General features: G+C 43.2%; 1 pseudogene; it reads left to right on the top strand.

Annotated features, from left to right (window-relative positions):
- The window catches only part of LOC118399893 (citron Rho-interacting kinase-like), an 88,308-nt pseudogene extending 62,853 nt beyond the window's left edge, over positions 1-25,455 (top strand).
- The last annotated feature ends 723 nt before the right edge of the window (positions 25,456-26,178 follow it).

Raw genomic sequence — 26,178 nt, 5'->3', positions numbered from 1 at the left:
TTTTATTATTTATTTATTTATTCAATTTTATATACACAACCGTTCAAAGGTTTGGGGTCACTTAGAAATGTCCTTGTTTTTGAAAGAAAAGCACATTTTTATCCATTAAAATAACATCAAATTGATCAGAAATACAGTGTAAACATTGTTAATGTTGTAAATGACTATTGTAGCTGGAAATGGCAGATTAAAAAAAATGGAATATCTACATAGTTAAACAGAGGCCCATTATCAGCAACCTTCAGTCCTGTGTTCCAATGGCACGTTGTGTTAGCTAATCCAAGTTTATCATTTTAAGACTAATTGATCATTATAAAACCCTTTTTCAATTATGTTAGCACAGCTGTCCTGGCCTTCTGAAAACTGTTGTCCTGGCCTTCTTTAGACTAGTTGAGTATCTGGAGCATCAGCATTTGTGGGTTCGATTATAGGCTCAAAATGGCCAGAAACAAAGACCTTTCTTCTGAAACTCATCAGTCTATTCTTGTTCTGAGAAATGAAGGCTATTCCATATGAGAAATTGCCAAGAAACTGAAGATCTCGTGCAATGCTGTGTACTACTCCCTTCACATGACAGCACAAACTGGCTCTAACCAGAATAGAAAGAGGAGTGGGGGGCCCCGGTGCACAACTGAGCAAGAGGACAAGTGCATTATAGTGTCTAGTTTGAGAAACAAATGCCTCACAATTCCTCAACTGGCAGCTTCATTAAATAGTACCTGCAAAGCACCCGTCTCAACAACAACAGTGAAGAGGCAACTACGCGATGCTGGCCTTCTAGGAAGTTTATTGCTTTTTTAATTAGGACAACAGTTTTCAGCTGTGCTAACATAATTGCAAAAGGGTTTTATAATGATCAATTAGCCTTGATAAACTTGGATTAGCTAACACAACGTGCCATTGGAACACAGGAGTGATTGTTGCTGATAGTACACCTATGTAAATATTCCATAAAAAATCAGCCGTTTCCAGCTACAATAGTCATTTACAACATTAACAATGTCTATACTGAATTTCTGATCAATTTAGTGTTATTTAAATGGACAAAAAAATGACTTTTCTTTCAAAAACAAGGACATTTCTAAGTGACCCCAAACTTTTGAACGGTAGTGTATATTTTTCGATATTTATTATTGATCTATAACAGGGATGAAGATGCAATTGGCAATGTTTTGCTTTTCAATAAAACTTGTCATGTTGGTATAAGAACATTGTTCTGTTTTATTTTATTAAAACTTTACAGGCTAATTTATATTCTGGTAAAAATGAATTTCAAGAATCGAAATGTGATTTTGAGCACCTTGGGTGTACGCCCTAATGCGTTAAGCACCCGATGCATATATGAATGTCCGGTACATTTCTCAAATGTCCTGTGTATTGAAATCTTTCCAGTCACATTGTCCGGTGCCAAAGTTTCCAAAAAGAAACCATGATGTGATGCTGTCAGGGTAATTGGCTGAAGGAACAAATTTTTAGAGTGTCAGTGGGCAAAAAATAGAGAATGATTCAGAATCCACTGAGGAAATGCTCCATCAGTTGGTCAACAAGATGTGGGTGGGTCTTGGCAAATGTAACTGCCACTGAGTTATATTTGATTCTTTGTCAAACGCATAGAAGAGGGTGAGGCTCAGGACTTCTGGTTTACAGTTCGCTGCACTTGTTGATAAGGAAATGTGAAAATACTCTGGATACATTCAGTAACATAAGAATATTCATGTAAAATGTGGGGTTGGTGCAACATAAGACAAAACAAATGACAAGTGTTTGAGTGAGAGGACTAACTGGTGTCTCCAAGTGGCCCCAAGTGGCCCCACACATCTCCAAAGTAATTTCAATGCACTTTCAGAACAGTCTTCAACTATAAGGGGATTTTCTGAGCTCTCCTAGCTGTGCCGTTGAGGAACTGGACTAAGCACACTTGTAGTTGTTTTGTTTGGAACCCAATCACACACCATCCAAAAACATCCCTTTATAAATTGCAATCTGGGTCAGGTGGACAAAGCTTTTTATATTGCCAACATGACTAGCTAAGTTATAAAATGCGATCTTACAGTGTTAGGCTTTCACAGGGCAATTCAGAGAAAATATATTTTGTGCACATATAAAGTAGTCGTGTGCATTCAGGTGCATGTAACGCTGCAAATTCTCTTCACAATAGACAAACAGACTCATTCTGTTCAGAACAACCTAGGGTATGACACCATGTCATCTTGTAACTGTACATCAAACATAGTGATCATAAACATTGACACTGTATATGACATGAGCTTTATGATCTGGAAATGTGAAGTGCACATTTGGACTCACGGTTGTTTGGCTTGCTTGTATGACATCAAAGCGGTATTTATTATAATCCTCAACATCTCATCTTGGAAATAATGTACAGCAATTCCCTCATTCAGACAACAAAAAATGTGCAAAAGTTGCCCATTTAATGGGAGGGATGATGGGGGCAACTTCTTGCCATGTGCGGTGCTCAAGTTCAGAAAGGCTGTCAGTCAAAACCCATACAGGGCTGTGAGGCGCTGAGCTATGATGTCATTTATAGCATGTTAGCATACAGCCACTGCGTTCCAATTTAGGTCTTTATCACTGCCCAACTCTGTCATTTTCAACCCGTATACAGGTATGAGTGTAAAGGGTTACCCAGCCTTTCTTTTTGCAAAACTGAGTAGATCTGAAACCATTAGCCATCTTTTGTAAATACATACTGTAACAGTCTTCATACTGTAACGGTCTTCCTCCTCTGACGAGGAGGAGAAGTAGAGATCGGACTAATGTACTGTGTGGTCAGTGTCCATTTTAGTTTATTAAACTGAACACTAGAGAATACAAAATAACAAAGTGAATGATACAACCGAAAACCGAAACAGTCCTGAAATGTGAAACAAACATCCAACAGGAAACAATCACCCACAACTCAAAGGTGAAACCAGGCTACCTAAGTATGGTTCTCAATCAGGGACAACCAGGCTACCTAAGTATGGTTCTCAATCAGGGACAACCAGGCTACCTAAGTATGGTTCTCAATCAGGGACAACCAGGCTACCTAAGTATGGTTCTCAATCAGGGACAACCAGGCTACCTAAGTATGGTTCTCAATCAGGGACAACGATTGACAGCTGCCTCTGATTGAGAACCATACCAGGCCAAACACAGAAATCCCAAATTATAGAAAAAATAACATAGACAACCCACCCAACTCACGCCCTGACCATACTAAAACAAAGACATAACAAAAGAACTAAGGTCAGAACGTGACACATACACACATTGCCATCTGCATGATCCAACTCATTGTCATGGTTATGTCACTAGAACAGAGAACATGCAAGTGCAGAGAATGTTTGGGGTATACTATGCCTTGTATACTTGCTTAATCTTGCTGTCAAAAAACTGCTGCTTATGTCAGGAACATTTAAGTGACAAGAACAATTTGCAAGGTATAAAGTGCATTCGGAAAGTATTCAGACCCCTTGACTTTTTCCACATTTTGTTAAGTTACAGACTTATTCGAAAATAGATTAGGAAAACATTTAATTAATCTACACACAATCAAATAAAAATGTATTTGTCACGTGCGCTGAATACAGTGAAATGCTTACTTACAGGCTCTAACCAATAGTGCAAAAAAGGTATTAGGTGAACAATAGGTAGGTAAAGAAATAAAACAACAGGAAAAAAAACAGGCTATATACAGTAGCAAGGCTATAAAAGTAGTGAGGATATAAAAGTAGCAAGGCTACATACAGACACCGGTTAGTCAGGCTGATTGAGGTAGTATGCACATGTAGATATGGTTAAAGTGACAATGCATATATGATGAACAGAGAGTAGCAGTAGCGTAAAAGAGAGGTTGGCGGGTGGTGGGTGGGACACAATGCAGATGGCCCGGTTAGCCACTGTGCGGGAGCACTGATTGGTCAGCCTAATTGAGGTAGTATGTACATGAATGTATAGTTAAAGTGACTATGCATATATGATAAACAGAGAGTAGCAGCAGTGTAAAAAGGGGGTTGGGGGGGCACACAATGCAAATAGTCCAGGTAGCTATTTGATTACCTGTTCAGGGGTCTTATGGCTTGATGGTAAAAACTGTTGAGAAGCCTTTTTGTCCGAGACTTGGCACTCCGGTACTGCTTGCCATGCGGTAGTAGAGAGAACAGTCTATGACTGGGGTAGCTGGGGTCTTTGACAATTTTTAGGGCCTTCCTCCGACACCGCCTGGTGTAGAGGTCCTGGATGGCAGGCAGCTTAGCCCCAGTGATGTACTGGGCCGTACACACTACCCTCTGTCGTGCCTTACAGTCAGAGGCCAAGCAGTTGCCATACCAGGCAGTGATGCAACCAGTGCTCTCGATGTTGCAGCTGTAGAACCTTTTGAGGATCTCAGGACCCATGCCAAATCTTTTTAGTTTCCTGAGGGGGAATAAGCTTTGTCGGGCCCTCTTCACTACTGTCTTGGTGTGTTTGGACCATTCCCAATACCCCATAATGTCAAAGTGAAAACAGGTTTTTAGAAACATTAGCAATTTTCTATATAAAAATAAAAAAAATACCTCATTTACATGAGTATTTTTTTTTAACCTTTATTTTACTAGGCAAGTCAGTTAAGAACAAATTCTTATTTTCAATGACAGCCTAGGAATAGTGGGTTAACTGCCTGTTCAGGGGCAGAATGACAGATCTGTACCCTGTCAGCTCGGGGATTCGAACTTGCAACCTTTCGGTTACTAGTCCAACACTCTAACCACTAGGCTACCCAGACCCTTTGCTTTGAGACTCTGGTAAATTCAATTGATTGGACATGTGCATGGTTGACAGTGCATGTCAGAGCAAAGACCAAACCATGAGGTCCAAGGAATTGGCCATTGAACTCCGAGACAGAATTGTGTCGAGGCACAGTCCTTGGGAAGGGTATCAAAAACTTTCTGCAGCATTGAAGTTGAAGAAGTTTGGAAACACCAAGACTCTTCCTCGAGCTGGCTGCCCGACCAAACCGAGCAATCAGAGTGGATGTTCCTTGGTCAGGGAGGTTACCAAGAACACGTCACTCTGACAGAGCTCCAGAGTTCCTCTGTGGAAATGGGAGAAGGACAACCATATCTGCAGTACTTCACCAATCAGACCATGAAAAACTAGATTCTCTCAATCACCACCTTCCGGAGACACCTGAAACCCCACCTCTTTATGGAATACCTAGGATAGGATAAAGTAATCCTTCTCACCCCCCCTTAAAAGATTTAGATGCACTATTGTAAAGTGGCTGTTCCACTGGATGTCATAAGGTGAATGCACCAATTTGTAAGTCGCTCTGGATAAGAGCGTCTGCTAAATGACTTAAATGTAAATGTAAATGTCTCGTCTGATGAAACCAAGATTGAAGTCTTCGGTCTGAATGCCAAGCTTCACATCTGGAGGAAACCTGGCACCATCCATATGGAGAAGAATAGTGCTGGCATCATCATGCTGTGGGGATTTTTTCAGAAGCAGGGACTGGGAGACTAATCAGGATTGAGGGAAAGATGAACGGAGCAAAGTACAGAGAGATCCTTGATGAAAACCTGCTCCAGAGTGCTCAGGACCTACAACTGGGGCAAAGGTTCCCCTTCCAACAGGACAATGACCCTAAGCACAAAGCCAAGACAACACAGGAGTGGCTTTGGAATAAGTCTTTGAATGTCCTTGAGTGGCCCAGCCAGAGCCTATTCAAACATCTCTGGAGAGACCTGAAAATAGCTGTGCAGTGACGCCCCGCATTCAACCTGACAGAGCTTGAGAGGATCTGCAGAGGAGAATGGGAGAAACTTCACAAGTTCAGGTGTGCAAAGCCAGTAGTGTCGTACCCAAGAAGACAGTACTGAGTAAAGGGTCTAAATACTTATGGGATATTTCAGTTTTTGATTTTTGATTAAAAACATTTTTTTTATGAAAACCTGTTTTTGCTTTGTCATTATGGGGTATTGTGTCTAGATTGATGAGGGTGAAAAAACTGTTGAATCCATTTTAGAATAAGGCTGCAACGTAACAAAATGTGGAAAAAGTCAAGGGGCCTGAATACTTTCCGAATTCACTGTATGTGCAAGACCACTTCAAACTCATTCATTCTAGCTTTCACAAATTTTCACTCAATTTTTGTCCCTCCATCTTGTTGTAGAGTATGGGCGTCGTGTGAAGGAGAGGATGCACAGCAACATACCCCATCGTTTCAACTTCGGACTCAACATGAGGGCCACCAAGTGTGCTGTCTGCTTGGACACCGTGCACTTTGGACGGCAGGCCGCCACCTGCCTAGGTTAGTAGGTCCTACTGTACTGCACTGCCTTTCTTCCTCATCACTGTTGTGGTAGCACTGCTGTTGAACTCATTAGCAATGTCCCAGACCACTGCATTATGTTCATTACCAAGGCTCCAGACTGTGTCTACCTGCCCGGATACCTCTTTTGCTTTGGCTTGCTGATGTTTTGATCGAGCCACGCTCTCCTGTCTTGGGGAACAAAAATGCTCCCGGAGAAAGAAAGGTGTTCTGATTGTATAACATTTTGAAATCCAATTGCTGGAGAGAGGAGGTTCTCAGCTTTTTGTAGCTATAATTTCAGTTTTTTAACTCTGTGCTGATTAGCAACTATTTTACAACTGAAATATTTGATATAGCTTTGAGACACAGAGCGCGCAAAATTATTATGTGCATTGGCCATTGCGATTGCATAGATCTCATTGGGCCGTAGGCTACAACTGCAAAAAAAATGGGACATTACATTTACTTTTAGATGAATATATTATATTTGGAGTTAGTGATTGAGCTAATGTGTTTTGAGTTTCCACTTACTCGAGTGATGAATTGGACCTAAATAAATTAGCCTATGATATTCGTGCAGGCAAATTCATCTCTATTGAACAAAATCAAAAAGGCAACACTAAATTATAACAAAAGCCTAATTGTCAACCCAAGATGACAATCACTGGATTAGGAACCAAATTTAAGTATTTAGAATCACAACATGAAAAGATGATGAAACAACCTATTTCTTGAATACAATCTCAGTAGTCTATAAAAAAATGTAATAAAGCACAGTGAATGACTTTCTAAAATGATATTTTAAAAAATCACATTGTGTGACGCTGCGCAAAAAAAATGGTGGGACCAAATAATGAGCTGGTGCCACCAACCAGTGCCACCAGGGGGAAATGTTAGTCTGGAGCCCATACTGTATTTCAACTTTTTCTTGAAATCAAACTTTTCTAGCTTGTGGTCCTTATTTTCTATGAAAAATGTTTTAATTATACCTGACACTTGTATACAGGTATGAAGATAAAATGGATTGACAACACAACTTCTCAGAGTACTTGTTTTCAGCCACCATAACTCTAAAATCAATCCTACAGAATGAATGCCTTTTCTTCTCTCTCTTCCTGGTCTACTGTAGAGTGCCACACCCTGTGCCACCCCAAGTGCTCGCCCTGCCTCCCTGCCACGTGCGGCCTGCCGGCGGAGTATGCTACCCATTTCTCAGAGGTGTTGTGTCGGGAGAAGGCCAACTCCCCTCCCCTGCAGCTCAAAGAGGCTGCTGGCCATGTACGCCTGGAGGGCTGGATGAAACAACCCAGGTCTGTGTACTTATATTTGTCATGGTTCCACCTGTCACCAGAGGGCGGCAGAGACCATCCTAGAGCCAATTATGACAGTCAGGTGTGTTCTATTACTCATTATGTTTTCCCCTTTCAAAAGAGATGTATTTTCTGTTTCTCTTTGCAAAAGCTAGAATTGTTTACCGTGTGCGTTCGTTTCCTGAGTAAGTTTTCGAGACTTAGTGTTTGTTGTTTTTTCAAGTGTACTGTGATCCTGTGGATACCGTTTCTCAGTAAAGTATTATGTTTATCCTGAACCTCCCTTTGGTACGGGGCAGTATTTTCACATCCGGATGTAAAGCGTGCCCAAAGTCAACTGCCTGTTACTCAGGCCCAGAAGCTAGGATATGCATATAATTGGTAGATTTGGATAGGAAACACTCTAAAGTTTCTAAAACTGTTCAAATGATGTCTGAGGTATAACAGAACGGATATGGCAGGCGAAACCCAGAGGACAACCCCCCCCCAAAAAAAAAACAATTCAGCCTACCACTGTTTTCAATGGCTGTCACTTTTATTATAAGGCGAAATCCTCCCAGATTGCAGTTCCTAGGGCTTCCACTAGATGTCAATAGTCTTTAGAAAGAGTTTCATGCTAGTTTTTGGAAAAATGAGCCAGAAATTGTATTTTTTCTAGGTGGCTCCCATTTGAGCTGTAGTGTTTCCAAGCGTGTGGAAGAGAGCGAGTTCTTTGGTATTTTTCTCCGGGAAAGACAATAACGATTCTCCGTCTTAAATTTGATTGTTTATTTACTTATTAGGGTACCTATGGTTTGATTATAAATGTTGTTTGAATTGTTTGGAAAAGTTTATTAGTAACCAAAAAGAAAGGAGGACCAAGGCACTCTTGATATAATTAATTTAAATGCCTTTATTAGTATGGCATGTTCAATAGAAACAAAGTTTTTTTTAAACCGACAGCTTTTCCAATTACCCCTAATTGGAAGAGGGAGTGATTACAAAATTGATTGGACACACCTAGTAAGCAATACTATACACATTAAAAGGTGAAATACTGTAGCTAAGTTATCATAAAAATACAACTCCAAGCTAGAAGTATCAGAAGACTAAAAGGTAGTTCTAACCTTAAATATGACTAGGAGAAGTGTCAAGAATAAGAAAGCAATATATTTCATAGTACACTAGAACAACAAAACATGAACAACAACAGTCTAACCATAGCTGAGGGCAAATTAAGCAAAATGTCCATTGGATGACAGCAAATGGACCCATCACGACCCTACAGGAAGGGTGAGAAATCCATATCTTCGTTTAAACCAGGATATTTAGTGGCCTGTAGTTTGTAAATCCATATCTTCATTTAAACCAGGGTATTTAGTGGCCTGTAGTTTGTAAATCCATATCTTCATTTAAACCAGGGTATTTAGTGGCCTGTAGTTTGTAAATCCATATCTTCGTTTAAACCAGGGTATTTAGTGGCCTGTAGTTTGTAAATCCATATCTTCGTTTAAACCAGGGTATTTAGTGGCCTGTAGTTTGTAAATCCATATCTTCGTTTAAACCAGGGTATTTAGTGGCCTGTAGTTTGTAAATCCATATCTTCGTTTAAACCAGGGTACTTAGTGGCCTGTAGTTTGTAAATCCATATCTTCGTTTAAACCAGGGTATTTAGTGGCCTGTAGTTTGTAAATCCATATCTTCATTTAAACCAGGGTATTTAGTGGCCTGTAGTTTGTAAATCCATATCTTCATTTAAACCAGGGTACTTAGTGGCCTGTAGTTTGTAAATCCATATCTTCGTTTAAACCAGGGTATTTAGTGGCCTGTAGTTTGTAAATCCATATTTTCGTTTAAACCAGGGTATTTAGTGGCCTGTAGTTTGTAAATCCATATCTTCATTTAAACCAGGGTATTTAGTGGCCTGTAGTTTGTAAATCCATATCTTCATTTAAACCAGGGTATTTAGGTGCCTGTAGTTTGTAAATCCATATCTTCATTTAAACCAGGGTCTTTATTGGCGTGTAGTTTGTAAATCCATATCTTCATTTAAACCAGGGTATTTAGTGGCCTGTAGTTTGTAAATCCATATCTTCATTTAAACCAGGGTATTTAGTGGCCTGTAGTTTGTAAATCCATATCTTCATTTAAACCAGGGTATTTAGTGGCCTGTAGTTTGTAAATCCATATCTTCATTTAAACCAGGGTATTTAGTGGCCTGTAGTTTGTAAATCCATATCTTCATTTAAACCAGGGTATTTAGTGGCCTGTAGTTTGTAAATCCATATCTTCATTTAAACCAGGGTATTTAGTGGCCTGTAGTTTGTAAATCCATATCTTCATTTAAACCAGGGTATTTAGTGGCCTGTAGTTTGTAAATCCAAAAACTTTCCCTTTGGTTTAACTGTTTAAGACGGTTCCCTTTTCTAATAGAGGCCGGAATATAATCAATACCCATAGCTTGTAGGGAGGCAGGGTTGCCATGGTGTAGGGACTTGTAGTGCTTAGCCATGGGGTAGTCTTCATTGCCTACCCGTATGGCGTATTGTGTTCCGCTAAGTGGTCTTGAAGGCGTCTCTTTGTCCGTCCAATGTAGAACACTTGCAATCTATAGATGACATGAGTGGTTTTTACAGTTAATGAAATGCTTGATGTAATACTCCATTTTGGAAGCTGTGTCAACAAAATACTTCTTCTGTGCAATATTACTGCAAAGGTTGCAATGGGTACATTTAAAGGAGCCCTTGGGTTTGTGGTCAAGCCAAGTTTTTTGTAACAAAGTACACTCTCTCTGATGTATCATGAGGCACTCCCCTTCGCAACAAGTTCTCTCTGTCCAATTTCGCATTCAGCAATTTCACCGGATGTTGGCCAGGTGGGACGTTACCGTAAAAAGTGCCCATAAGAAGTTAAGCACTGATTCCTCGTCTGGTCTCTTCTCTGCACCTGGGTCCAACCTTACCACGTCACTGCAAGCTTCTGCCTAAACATGGACACAACAGAGATCAAGAATGCTGTAACCCACCAAGGAGCACTGCTGGGGCGACAGCATGAACAACTCTCCCAAATATCAGAGACCCTCCGGGCACTTACCGACTCCCTCCAACCAGATTCGAACCTTAACCCAGGAAGAGCCAATACCGAAGTCTCATTGCCCAGTGCTACAGGTGTCGCCATAGTTCCTCCAGGGAACCTGAACCAGGAACACAAGATCCCAGCCGCCGAGCGGTACGAGGGCCACCCGGAAGGATGCAAGGGGTTCCTTGCTCAGTGTTCTCTGTGCGTGCTACAGTCCTCCTCGTTCCACACCGATTGGGCCATGATTGCCTACATCTGGACAGACCATCCTAGAGACAATTATGACAGTCAGATGTGTTCTATTACTCATTACGATTTCCCCTTTAAAAGAGGTGTGTTTTCTGTTTCTCTTTGCTGAAGCTTGAATAGTTTACCGTGTGCGTTCATTTCCTGAGTGAGTTTGCGAGACTTAGTGTTTATTTTTTTTTTCAAGTGTACTGTTTATCCTTAACCACTGATTCCTTGTCTGGTCTCCTCTGCACCTGGGTCCAACCTTTACCACGTCACAATAGTAACCACTTTATTATGGACATTCTTCTGTTTACCTGCCTTACCTTGCTTTATGTAGAGCACTTTGAGAATTTATTATAAAGCCCTTTTTAAACTAAATGTGTTTTTCCTTCCCTACTCCTCCTCTTCCTCCTTGGGCAAGAGCTCTGGGTATGGTGCTTCACAGGGAAAATGTAACACCTGTGAATATTCTGGTTCATAGTGTGTGTGTCTGCAGGAACTCCAGGCGGGGCCAGCAAGGCTGGGAGAGGAAGTATGTGGTGCTGGATGGGACCAAGGTGTCCATCTATGACTCTGAACCCAGAGAAGGTACTGCTCCTTGACTTGACTCTCCTTTTGTGTTTATTCAACAGACTGTTTTGGCAGTGTTTTCATGACCATGGTCTGCTGGGACTTGTCCAATAGGAAATGATAATTATTTGTTTAGCATTGCAAAACGTTTTGCTGCGGTTTTCTCGAATGAATATGACCCTGGTGTGTTACCAGACTCTCTGAAGCCAGAGGAGGAGTTTGAACTGTGTCTCCCTGATGGAGAGGTGACTATCCATGGAGCTGTGGGAGCCTCGGAGCTCATCAACACGGCTAAGTCAGGTACAGTGACAGTGCGCCTGTCTAAGGAGGAGTAGGGAAGGGAAAATAAGTTTAGTTTATAAAGGGCTTTAAAAGAAATTCTCAAAGTGCTTGTACAGGTTGTGTTGGTACGGGTCCACCTGTCTCAACTTCTGTTTTTTTGCAAAATTCCGCCATCTGGAACAAACAAAGTTAATGGTCCCGACATTAAACCTAACAAAAGTTATAGATGACTCCTCCAGATATTACTCATTTAAGTAGCTTAATCAGGTGTGGGTGTGTGATCAAGTCATGTTTCTTCACTCTTTGTGCAGACATCCCATACATCCTAAAGCTGGAGTCTCACCCCTACACCACCTGTTGGCCTGGCCAGTCCCTATACTTCATGGCTCCCAGCTTCCCAGACAAGCAGCGCTGGGTGGCTGTCCTGGAGTCAGTTGTAGCTGGCAGCAGGGGCTCCAAGGACAAGGTTGAGGCTGACGCGGTGAGTGTGTGTCTGTGCATATCTCAAGAGCCATCTTCAACCTCTAGTCAGTTGATATTTGAAGTATTGTTGTAACTTTTAATGTCTCCATCTGAGTTCTCCTGCTAGTGCAGTAGAGTTTATAAATGAACCACACTCAAACATGAAAGAGCAAGATTTGCTTGGTGTTTGCTGGAGAGTAGGGTCAGGTGTATTCACACTCAATAGTATCTTTCTCTCCTCTTCCCACCCCTTTCCCTCTCTTTTTGTCTGCATGTTGTCCCTCTACTACTGTGTTTGTTGTCAATGATTTTTATATATGAATACATATTTTACGCATATTTTACACTGTATGTGTAAATATACTGAGGTGTTGTTGACCACACTGTAGACAGCTGTTCCTAAAAAACAGAAGAACCTCTCCCCATTGGTCCAGGTAAAGATCTGCATGAGCCTGCCTTATGCTTGGGCCAACAGAGCATGCAGACACACACTTACTGTATACATGTACAGACATATCCAAGCACACAAACTACACGTCACTATCACGCATACAGTAAAAGCAAACACACACTCTCACTCCCTGAAAGGCAGCCACATGCCCACACATGCAGAACTCATGCAGCACCTGTATGTGAGATGGCACTGTTGTGCAGCTTTGTCCCCTGGCTTCATGCATGCACTTCCATGTTAAAGGTCATGTACTCTACGCCCCAACAATGCAGCCCAACAATTGATCAATTGGCTTCGTCTATTGTTTAGGGATTGATAGATTCACCATCCATTGCTATGTCTTTATAGTTGTTTCAAGTGTCTGTTGTTAATTTAGATTTTTTTATTTCCCCCCCAAGTGTCCATATCCAGCAGCTAACAGTCATGTCTGTGTTGTCACCTGCTCTGTCCTGGCACACTCTTGCCTCTTGTCACAGCCATTGTGCATATAACCTGCTGACCTGTTGCTTTCCCTCTCCTATATGATGACAGAAACTTCTAGGGAATTCTTTGCTGAAGCTGGAGGGAGACGACCGGCTGGATATTAACTGCACCCTGCCCCTCACCGACCAGGTAGGACCTGCAACTAAACCATGCTACGGCCTTGAGGTATACCTTTTATCATGGATGGAATAATACTTGGCGATCTAAATAGATCACTCAAAAGAATGTGAAAGAAACATGGCTTTATTTGCTCAATTCTCAACAACAAAATATGTATGCGATAGGTTATGTTGCTATTTCCCCATTCGAACTGTGTGGCCTTCTCTCTCCCTCTCCATAGATAGTGTTGGTGGGCTCTGAGGAGGGCCTGTATGCCCTGAACGTCATTAAAAACAGTCTGACTCACATCCCCGGCCTGGCCTCCGTCTTCCAGATCCGGATCCTCAAGGAGCACGACAAGCTGCTCATAATTACTGGTCAGTGTTTGGGACAAACTGTGTCCAACGCAAGGTTGCTGTAGCATGCAAGTGTAGTTCACCGAAACAGTTACAGTATATTAATACCACGATTATAGAGAATGTTAATACAGTGTAATGTTTATTATCCCATCTGTTATTGTGTGTGGGAGGGAGTATGCAGTTTGTACTGTAGGTGTTTGTGCTTACTGTAAAAGTACTTTGTGACAACTGCTGATGCAAAAAGGGCTTTATAAATTAATGATGGATTATGTCTGGTCCAGGAGAGGAGCGGGCTCTGTGTCTGGTGGAGATCAAGAAGGTGAAGCAGTCACTGTCTCAGTCCCACCTCCCGGCCCAGCCAGATCTCAGCCCATACATCTTTGAGACAGTCAAGGGATGCCACCTCTTCTCCTCTGGCAAGGTGTGAGCCACCAATTTACGTTTCTCTTCATGGATTGTTTTCACCTTATCGGAATAGAACGCAACCTTGTTTTCTGTTCAAATAATGAGTCTTAGTCTTAGTCTTAGTCTTAGTCATAGTCATAGTCATAGTCATAGCCATAGCGCATAGCAAATTATTCACACATTTTGATAATTCCTTGACACTGTAGACACAACTGATTGATCTCTGGAGTGATTCTTGTCTGACTGTTTTGCTTTTGTCCCTTGTGCAGATTGAGAATGGCACGTGTATATGTGCAGCCATGCCCAACAAGATCACCATACTGCGCTACAACGACAACCTCAATAAGTTCTGTATCAAGAAGGAGATTGAGACGTCAGAGCCCTGCAGTTGTATCCACTTCACAGGCTACAGCATCATCATCGGCACCAACAAGTTCTACGAGATCGAGATGAAGCACTACATGCTTGAAGGTTAGTCAATGACTCCTCACACAGGATGCAAGTTAATGGTAGACACTTATCTCGGGTTAAATGGACTGAAACAGGAAAGGACTACCTGGACTTGTCCAAAAATACATTTTTGTATCGTTGGTTGATTGATTGGTGTGGGGACCTCTCTCTTGCAGAGTTCCTGGATAAGAATGATGTGACGTTGGCCTCGGCCATCTTTGCAGCCTCCTCCCACAGTTTCCCCATCTCCATCATCCAGGTCACCCAGGCACCGCAGAAAGACGAGTACCTGCTCTGCTTCCACGGTCAGACAGATGTTTCTTTCACATTCATACACATTCTATAGGCCGTGTGTGTGTGTGTGTTTGTGTGTGTGCGCAGCTGGTTGTGAGAGAGGGAGAGTTTCTGCTGTCATTATGATTAGTGAAAGTGCTACTACCAATTTCCACACAGTTTACCTGCAAGAATGATTGCTAATTTCTGCTTGGTGGTGATTCAATGTTCAGAGTTTGGGGTGTTTGTGGACGAGCATGGCCGCAGGAGTCGAAGTGAGGACATCCAATGGAGCTGTTTGCCTCTCTCATTTGGTAAGTCAAATAATGTTTTACCACTATAAGGACCATCTCGGAAGGATTGAAGCATTGCCATTTAGAAAAGTGTTATAAGACATTATAAGGGCTCATACATGCTTATAACACAGTGCTCCTCTCCATTTCAGCCTACAGAGAACCCTACCTGTTTGTGACCTATTTCAACTCGTTGGATGTGATTGAGGTCCAGGGCCACTCTGCTCTAGGGTAATACCACCTCCCTGATCCTTTAGTTTACTGAAACCCTGAATGAGTTAGCATAACATTGTAAGATTTTTCAATGGAGATATTGTGTCTTGTTCAGGGCCCACTCGTACGCTCACCTAGACATCCCCAACCCGCGCTACCTGGGCCCAGCCATCTCCTCCGGGGCCATTTACCTGGCTTCATCCTACCAGAACAAGCTCCGGGTCATCTGCTGTAAGGGGAACCTGGGACAGGAGGGGGAGCTGCAGAGGAATGGCTCTGGACGCAGGTACATGGCTCTTACTTTTTCTTATTTATTTCTCTCTTTCACTCACTCATTCCTCTCCAATGCTGAGCGATTAACTGAAATGTTGGTACAAATGTTTTGTTTTTTAAACAACCAATTGACAGACCTTTGTTAAGTTATCTGAATTCCATCTCCTTCGTTTTCTTCCTGTGAGCTCAATGCGCACATTGCTTAATTTCTAGAGAAAAATCAGATCAAGCCCGAACTATGCGATGTACTAAGGAGTTGTAGTTTCCAACAGGACAAAATTCTACATAGTTTAGCTCAGAAAACATGGTAATTACTAAATCCATTGCGCGCCGGTATGTTTCTTTTACACCTGCTACATAAGATTAGTGTCGGGCAGACACAAGAGAGACTAAGTGATCAAGAGGGATAGAAAGCAGTTGCTTGACGAGGTACAGTATCTGTACCTGACAATACATGATTGATAGTTTGTATTTGTAACGGATGTCTTCGGGAGAAAGAGAGGAGGACCAAAGCGCAGCGTGGTAAGTGTTCATGATGATTTTAATTAAAGAAAGCACTGAACACTGAATCAAAACAATAAACAATGATGTGAATTTACAAAACCGAAACAGTACCATGTGGCCCAAACAATCACACGGAAACAAACACCCACAAACCAAAAGTGAAACCCAGGCTACATAAGTATGATTCTCAATCAGAGACAACTAACGACACCTGCCATACTAGGCCGAACACAAAAACCAACATAGAAAAACAAACAGACTGCCCACCCCAACTCACGCCCTGACCATACTAAAACAAAGAATAAAATAACAGAACTATGGTCAGAACGTGACAGTACCCCCCCCCCCCAAAGGTGCAGACTCCGGCCGCAAAACCTGAACCTATAGGGGAGGGTCTGGGTGGACGTCTGTCTGCTGTGCAGGACGTGGAGCTCACTTCACCATAGTTTTTGTCCACCTCCTCAACCGCTCCCGTGGCCTCTTATGAGCGGCGACCCTCGCCACCGACCTTGGACTGGGGACCCTTGCCACGGGTCCCGAATGGACGGGAGATTCCGGCAGCGCCGGAAGGCGGGAGACTCCAGCAGCGGGAGACTCCGGCAGCGGGAGACTCTGGCAGCGCCGGAGTGAAGGGCGATTCTGGCAACGCCTGGCTGACTGACGGTCCTGGCGGCTCCTGGCTGACTGATGGCCCTGGCAGCTCCTGGCTGGCTGACGGCTCTGGCGGCTCCTGGCTGGCTGGCGGCTCCTGGCTGGCGGCTCCTGGCTGGATGGCAGCTCTGGCGGCTCAGGACAGACTGGCGGCTCTGGCAGCTCAGGACAGACCGAGAGACTCTGCCGGATCAGGACAGACGGGAGACTCTGGCAGCTCAGGACAGACGGGAGACTCTGGCGGCTCAGGATGGCAGGGTAGCCTAGTGGTTAGAGCGTTGGATTAGTAACCGGAAGGTTGCAAGTTCAAGTCCCCGAGGTGATGAGGTACAAATCTGTCGTTCTGCCCATGAACAGGCAGTTAACCCACTGTTCCTAGGTCGTCATTGAAAATAAGAATTTGTTCTTAACTGACTTGCCTAGTTCAATAAAGGTACAAAAAAATGTTTTTAAAAGGACAGACGGGAGACTCTGGCGGCTCAGGACAGACGGGAGACTCTGGCGGCTCAGGACATACGGGAGACTCTGGCGGCTCAGGACAGACGGGAGCACCTGTAGGAAGAAGACGGAGAGACAGCCTGGTGCAGGGGGCTGCCACCGGAGAGCTGGTGCGTGGAGGTGGCACCGGATAGACCGGACCGTGCAGGCGCACTGGAGCTCTTGAGCACCGAGCCTGCCCAACCTTACCTGGTTGAATGCTCCCCGTAGCCAGGTCAGTGCGGCGAGGTGGAATAGCCCGCACTGGGCTGTGCTTACGAACCGGGGACACCATGCGTAAGGCTGGTGCCATGTACGCCGGCCCGAGGAGACGCACTGGAGACCAGATGCGTAGAGCCGGCTTCATGGCACCTGGCTCAATGCCCACTCTAGCCCGGCCGATACAAGGAGCTGGAATGTACCACACCTGGCTATGCACACGCACCGGGGACACCGTGCGCTCCACCGCATATCAAGGTGCCTGCCCGGGTCCCTCTCGCTCTCCGGTAAGCACGGGAAGTTGGCGCAGGTCTCCTACCTGACTTCACCACACTCCCCATGTGGTCCCCCCCCCCAATACATTTTTGGGGCTGCCTCTCGGGCTTCCAGCCGAGCTGCCATGCTGCCTCCTCATACCGGTGCCTCTCTGCTTTCGCTGCCTCCAGCTCTGCTTTGGGGCGGCGATATTCCCTTTGGCTGTGCGCAGGGTCCTTTGCCGTCCAGAATCTCCTCCCAAGTCCAGTTCTCCAAATATCGCTGCCTCTCCTGCTGCTGCCCGTAACCACGCTGCTTGGTCCTTTGGTGGTGGGTGTTTCTGTAACGGATTTCCTCCTCTTCGTCTGAGGAGGAGTAAGGATCGGACCAAAGCGCATGATGATTTTAATTAAAGAAAGCACTGAACACTGAATCAAAACAATAAACTATGACGTGAATTTACAAAACCAAAACAGTACCATGTGGCCCAAACAATCACACGGAAACAAACACCCACAACCCAACAGTGAAACTCAGGCTACGTAAGTAAGATTCTCAATCACAGACAACTAACGACACCTGCCATACTAGGCCGAACACAAAAACCAACATAGAAAAACAAACAGACTGCCCACCCCAACTCACGCCCTGACCATACTAAAACAAAGAATAAAATAACAGAACTATGGTCAGAACGTGACAGTATTCAGCAGTCATAAAAGTATGCCTTATTTACTTTGAAGAACTACTAAAACTGTGATTTTGTCAGAGAGCATAGACAGCAGCTCTATAGAGATGAGATGATCACATGAAATAAAGTCATCAAATAAAATGACATGGATATTTTATTAAAGTAATGTGAATTAATGATGGTTAATAAGTGAGTAATGAGCCATCACTACCATCATGGGGCTTTCATTCATTGTTTTATTCTGTGTTACAGCATTCAACCCACATAATGCATAGTGCATTAAAAAAATATTGAAATAGAAAACCGGGATTTAAAAAAAATAATCAAACCAAACCAACCACAAAAAGCACTACACACTCACTCATCCACTCACTCACTCACTCACTCACTCACTCACTCACTCACTCACTCACTCACTCACTTCCTAACACACACAGAAACACACGCATACACACCACTTGGGTTTGCATGCATAGAGATACAGTCCATCATTGCTTGTTTGGTGGTGGTACAATTGGGAATTGGAGGAACAATGGGATTCTTTGTCACTAAACCTTCTGTTGGCTGGGATAAATCTTCTGTTGGCTGGGCTAAATCTTCTGTTGGCTGGGCTAAACCTTCTGTTGGCTGGGCTAAACCTTCTGTTGGCTGGGCTAAACCTTCTGTTGGCTGGGCTAAACCCCCTGTTGGCTGGGCTAAACCTTCTGTTGGGTGGGCTAAACCTTCTTTTGGGTGGGCTAAATCTTCTGTTGGCTGGGCTAAACCTTCTGTTGGCTGGGCTAAATCTTCTGTTGGCTGGGCTAAACCTTCTGTTGGCTGGGCTAAACCTTCTGTTGGCTGGGCTAAACCTTCTGTTGGCTGGGCTAAACCTTCTGTTGGCTGGGCTAAATCTTCTGTTGGCTGGGCTAAATCTTCTGTTGGGTGGGCTAAATCTTCTGTTGGCTGGGTTAGTTAGTGGTTCAACTGGTTAGTTGAGGCAGAATTGGGCCGGTCGTGGTTACAGTATGACTTCATTATGATTTCTCCTCTCTCTAGGTTTAATTTAGCTATTGATTCATTTCCATCAGTAATCACTGTGTTCACGATGGTGGTGTGGACTGGAGCCTCTCACTGGTGGCACTGGTTGGCATTCAGTTGGCATAGTATGGAGCGATTTCAGTGCCAGCAGAATTTGAATTCCATTATCTTGAATTTGTATTAGGATATTAAATTTGAATGTGAGGCTTTCTTATTTGTAATGCACAAATTGTATTCATAAATTGAACTTGTGTTTCATGAGTTAAAACAGAATTGAGGGGAACAGAACATGTCCATGTTCCAGAGAGTCTTAGCTTTCAGGAATGGGGTTATAATAGAGTATAGCCAAAACGGTTCAAACACTAAAGCCAAATTCATAGGAAGAAAATAAGTCCAACATGTCACGTTGGCTTCAGAAACCGGCAGAAGCTTCTGTTGACCACAGAGAGTGTTTGATTCCAGCTGTTCTCCTCTACCTTTCTTGGCTGGAAAAGTGCCAGGATGTTGTCTGGTTTTGAATCTGAATTTAAAGAACTGAATTTGAAAACTGCATGCAATATTAATTTAATTCAGTTTCAAATCATGAAATGAAAATTCAGTTATGAATTCAATTATTTTATTAGTGCATAACAAATGCAAAAATATTAAGTTCAATATCCTAATACAATTTTTGTTGCCGCTGAAATTGCTCCATAGCATAAGTTGCCAGACACGTGGCATAGTCTGGCATACTAGGTGGCACCTGTCTGCATACGGGTGACATAGGTTGGTATACTGTAACGGCTTTCTTTAGGTGAAGTAGAGGCGGACCAAAATGCAGTGTGGTGGTTATTCATGTTCTTTAATTTATAAAGAAACTACACATGAGATAACTAACAAAAACATGAGAACCTAAAACAGTCCCATCTGGTACAAACACAAAGACAGGAACAATCACCCACAAACACACAGTGAAACCCAGGCTACCTAAATATGGTTCCCAATCAGAGACAATGACTAACACCTGCCTCTGATTGAGAACCATATCAGGCCAGACATAGATATAGACAAACAAGACATCCAACATAGAATGCCCACTCAGATCACACCCTGACCAACCAAAACATAGAAACATACAAAGCAAACTATGGTCAGGGTGTGACACATACATAACTTGTGAGCTTTCTGGTAATGGTATTCTTTCATCTGATACACCATGCATATCTGAGACCTGGATTAATGCTGGTGTTTATTCTTTGCAGGAGGAAGTGTGCCTTTTACTTAAACATGGCATTACTTAGACATTGTAAGTAATAAGTAAAATACATCATGGTAAATAAAGGGTGGTTACTACTACTGTATTTTCTGAGACTCCCTGTATCTACCAATCAAACAGCTGCATTAATGTAATATTGTAGTGACAGTTTGCTTAGAGTTAGCTTTTTTTAACCACCCTCCCATACAGTTTGACCTTGTGGGTTTCATTATGTTTAAAGTACAGAAGAGAGGGTTGAAGAGTGGCATAGGGTTCATTGCAATTCTTCTCATCTTCACCAAAAATATGTTTGTACTCTAATGTATTTATAGTAAAAGACAGGACATCCAAAATGTAATTTGTCAACCGTCATTCAGCCATTATCAAATCAAATAAAATGTTATTTGTCACATACACATGGTTAGCAGATGTTAATGCGAGTGTAGCGAAATGCTTGTGCTTCAAGTTCCGACAATGCAGTGATAACCAACAAGTAATCTAACTAACAATTCCAAAACTACTGTCTTATACACAGTGTAAGGGGATAAAGAATATGTACATAAGGATATATGAATGAGTGATGGTACAGAGCAGCATACAGTAGATGGTATCGAGTACAGTATATACATATGAGATGAGTATGTAGACAAAGTAAACAAAGTGGCATAGTTAAAGTGGCTAGTGATACATGTATTACATAAGGATGCAGTCGATGATGTAGAGTACAGTATATACGTATGCATATGAGATGAATAATGTAGGGTAAGTAACATTATATAAGGTAGCATTGTTTAAAGTGGCTAGTGATATATTTACATCATTTCCCATCAATTCCCATGATTAAAGTGGCTGGAGTTGGGTCAGTGTCAATGACAATGTGTTGGCAGCAGCCACTCAATGTTAGTGGTGGCTGTTTAACAGTCTGATGGCCTTGAGATAGAAGCTGTTTTTCAGTCTCTCGGTCCCAGCTTTGATGCACCTGTACTGACCTCGCCTTCTGGATGATAGCGGGGTGAACAGGCAGTGGTTCGGGTGGTTGATGTCCTTGATGATCTTTATGGCCTTCCTGTAACATCGGGTGGTGTAGGTGTCCTGGAGGGCAGGTAGTTTGCCCCGGTGATGCGTTGTGCAGACCTCACTACCCTCTGGAGAGCCTTACGGTTGAGGGCGGAGCAGTTGCCGTACCAGGCGGTGATACAGCCCGCCAGGATGCTCTCGATTGTGCATCTGTAGAAGTTTGTGAGTGCTTTTGGTGACGAGCCGAATTTCTTCAGCCTCCTGAGGTTGAAGAGGCGCTGCTGCGCCTTCTTCACGACGCTGTCAGTGTGAGTGGACCAGTTCAGTTTGTCTGTGATGTGTATGCCGAGGAACTTAAAACTTGCTACCCTCTCCACTACTGTTCCATCGATGTGGATAGGGGGGTGTTCCCTCTGCTGTTTCCTGAAGTCCACAATCATCTCCTTAGTTTTGTTGACGTTGAGTGTGAGGTTATTTTCCTGACACCACACTCCGAGGGCCCTCACCTCCTCCCTGTAGGCCGTCTCGTCGTTGTTGGTAATCAAGCCTACCACTGTTGTGTCGTCCGCAAACTTGATGATTGAGTTGGAGGCGTGCGTGGCCACGCAGTCGTGGGTGAACAGGGAGTATAGGAGAGGGCTCAGAACGCACCCTTGTGGGGCCCCCGTGTTGAGGATCAGCGGGGAGGAGATGTTGTTGCCTACCCTCACCACTTGGGGGCGGCCCGTCAGGAAGTCCAGTACCCAGTTGCACAGGGCGGGGTCGAGACCCAGGGTCTCGAGCTTGATGACGAGCTATGGTGTTGAATGCCGAGCTGTAGTCGATGAACAGCATTCTCACATAGGTATTCCTCTTGTCCAGGAGGGTTAGGGCAGTGTGCAGTGTGGTTGAGATTGCATCGTCTGTGGACCTATTTGGGCGGTAAGCAAATTGGAGTGGATCTAGGGTGTCAGGTAGGGTGGAGGTGATATGGTCCTTGACTAGTCTCTCAAAGCACTTCATGATGACGGAAGTGAGTGCTACGGGGCGGTAGTCGTTTAGCTCAGTTACCTTAGCTTTCTTGGGAACAGGAACAATGGTGGCCCTCTTGAAGCATGTGGGAACAGCAGACTGGTATAGGGATTGATTGAATATGTCCGTAAACACACCGGCCAGCATTATCCATACATCGTACTCTTTCTGTGCAATTTAGGACAGAAAAATGTATGTTTGTTAAAGTGCTAGGAAAGTGACCAGCTGGAGTTGTCATATGATTGACTCCATAATCCTCCATAATATAAAATGGGACATTTTACTTCTGGAGCGAACATGGTGACAATATGACAAAATGTCTTTGGCTCTCCAATCCATCGATGGATACAAATGTGCAGTGGCAGAATCAACCATATCTCATTTTTGTCCTGTACACTTGCTCATGTTTTGTCTCCTACTGTGACAGTGGCTAACCCATTAGCTGTTTGCATAATCTTCAGTGATTTCAATGAGAATTGCTTTCTCGACATCCAAAGCCATTGCTTGCCACTGTCTTGATTTCATTTTACATAGCTATTGAGAGTATTACACTAGCCATAGTTATGATTGACATCAGCTTAATATAAATATATATATATTTAATGCACCACTTTGTACCAATATCACTTCTTTAAGCTGAATGCATTAGTTGCTGTTTCATGGTTCTGTTCAGTAACTTCATCCAGATACTCCCCCTCACATCAGGGCAGCAATACACTATGCAATGGTGTTTACCCTGTCATCTTTATCCTGTGGCGCCCTGCCCTGCCCTTTCCATCTCCACAATGGGTCTCTCCAATGCCTAGTTTTCATCCACAGCCCCAACAAGCGTGGGCCGCCCTCCTACAACGAGCACATCACCAAGCGCCTGGCGGCCAGCCCTGCGTTGCACGGTGACCCGGGCACGCCACACCGCTACCGCGAGGCGCGCACCGAGTTCCGCCGCGACAAGTCACCTGGCCGCCGGCCACACTCGGTGGAGAGGGAAAAGTCTCCCAGTGGCAGGATGATGATGGACCCGCGTCTGGCCAGGTCTCCAGGGAGAGCCTTGGGGGGGGATCTACGCCTCGGTCGCTCCCCAGGGAGGTTGATGGACCGGGATGTGAGGAGGGAGAGGTCGCCGGGAGGGGGGTTCGAGGAGCAGCAGCATGGAGTTCGTCAGAGACTCCACACCAGCTCCGGACGCACGCCCCTCACCACAGTCAACAAGGTTAGAGAGTAGACTATGTATGCTTCCCAAATAGCCCCAATACCCTATTCAATGATTTCCCTTGCCTGATTTACAGGACATAACATGAGTGGTATTGGGTGACTTGTGAACCCTTTTCCCTATTTAGTGCACTACTTTGGACCAGAGCTCTGTCTTTTTCAATATGGCATAATTTTGTTAGATTCTTTGGATATGCTGAATTACTTGAAAATGTATTTTTCTGTAAGACTTTCCTATTTCAGTGATGAATCTTCTTTGATCAAGCCTTAATGATACCAAGTAATGTAAATTCCTCTGCCTAACATCTGTGTTAGTGCCCTAACACCTGACCAGATCTGTCTCTGATCTCTCCGTACAGGTGTGGGATCAATCATCTGTTTGAGGAGAGAGAAGAGTGACATCCTCTTACCTGGGTTAGGGAATAGGAGGTTGGTTAGAGTATTACATCACCCAGAGAGTCCAATAGGAAAAGCACAGCTAAAGCGTTGAAGACCCACTGTCAATGTTGAATGTCAGAACTGTGGGATTTTACTAGAATAAATAATGGTTAATGTAATGTTGATATACAGTAACAAATCATTTTTTATATCCAACATTTGACGTCTGCAAGGACCAAAACACCTTAAACAACATTTGTCACAAACACTGAGATAAACGCTTGGAATATCTGCTCAATTAAATCCTGGAAATGTACAGATAAATCTCAGAGTTTAGAAACACAACTAAACGTTCTCCTGGATTTTCTCTCTCCCCTGTGCATGTCAGCTCGATCAGTGGTGGGCATCTCCAGTCCTAGAGGGACACACTTTGTGCAGGCTTTTGTTACAGCTCAGCACTAATACGCCTCATTCAAATAATCAACTAATCAAAGTCTTCGATTTAGATCAAGTGGAATTAGGTGTTTGTTAGAGCTTATCTGGAATAAAGTCGACACACACACTGCAGCCTTCTAGGATTAGTCCATCCCTGAGCTAGATGACTACACTAAAACACACTAAAACCGCACTACCCACAATCCCCAGGACCAACTGACTCTTGCAACAGGACCTTTATAAATAACCATAACGCGAATTGACACTGTAAATAGGCAGACTTAGGTTTCTTCCAAAATGGCACCCTACTCCCTATACACTGCACTACTTTGACCAGGACCAACAGGGATCTGGTCAAAAGTAGTACTCTATATAGGGAGTAGGGTACCATTTCAGACAGAGCCATGCTTTTTATAGATACTGAAAGGGAACCTCAAGGCTGGAAAAGCCACATCTATTTTTGTTAAAGCGAAAAGTGATTGTTACATGTATGTGTCTTCTTAAATGTCAAATTAATATTATTGTTTTAAAACGTCCTTTATCAAGTGAGCATTTTGCCTTGGACCCATCTTATGTAATGCACTTCTACACGCAAAAGCAAACATGCGGCTTGAGAGATCATCAAGCGAGCGCTAGAAAGAATATATATTATATATTTAAACATGTTTTAGTTTGCATGTTTTAGTTTGCATTAAATTGACATTTTATGGGTGACATTTTCCTACTGCTGAACACCTCACGCAGCAAGAACATATGGTATTTTCAGTCACATAAGCCTACTCTTTATACTTTAATATATCAACTTACTTTTTATGTACTTATTCTTTATATTTGCTTAACATCAGCCCCCCACAAACACAAACAAATGATTTATATTCGACCATGACGACCAAAATTCAGTGTAGCAGTGAAAGGTCACGTAGCAAATTCTTGTAGAACAGGTTAGCCTACATGTGAAATAAACATTTTGCTCACATCCTCTATATGCATCTTTTACTCAGCATCTGGGCGGGAGTGTACAAGGTTGTAAATTGACTTCATTTCATATGTGCCTATCAATTTAACATCTGCTACCTAAGTCCATCCCTCTACTTTTCCACTGTTTGGAAACTTTGCTAGCGGCAGAATACCAATGTGAGATCGGTGCATTTTGCGGACATTTTACGGATTTTGTTTAGACGAGAAACATGTCGCCCTGTTCTCGATATGATGATGTTGATGTCTTACAAATGATTTACTAGCTTTCCCTGTAGATTTTGTCACACAATATTAAACATAACCAATGTCTTTATTTACTGTCGTATCCTGTTGTTTTGAAGTCGGAAGTTTACATACACTTAGGTCGGAGTCAATAAAACTTGTTTTTCAACCACTTCACCACTTTCTTGTTAAGAAACTATAGTTTTGGCAAGTCAGTTAGGACATCTACTTTGTGCATGACACAAGTCATTTTTCCAACAATTGTTTACAGACAGATTAATGGCTGATTAATGGCAAAATGGCTTAAGGACAACAAAGTCGAGGTATTGGAGTGGCCATCACAAAGCCCTGACCTCAATCCCATAAAAAAT

The sequence above is a fragment of the Oncorhynchus keta genome, chromosome 21 (assembly GCF_023373465.1).
Source record: "Oncorhynchus keta strain PuntledgeMale-10-30-2019 chromosome 21, Oket_V2, whole genome shotgun sequence".
NCBI classification, from domain to species: domain Eukaryota; kingdom Metazoa; phylum Chordata; class Actinopteri; order Salmoniformes; family Salmonidae; genus Oncorhynchus; species Oncorhynchus keta.
This window is presented reverse-complemented; position numbering and strand designations above follow the sequence as displayed.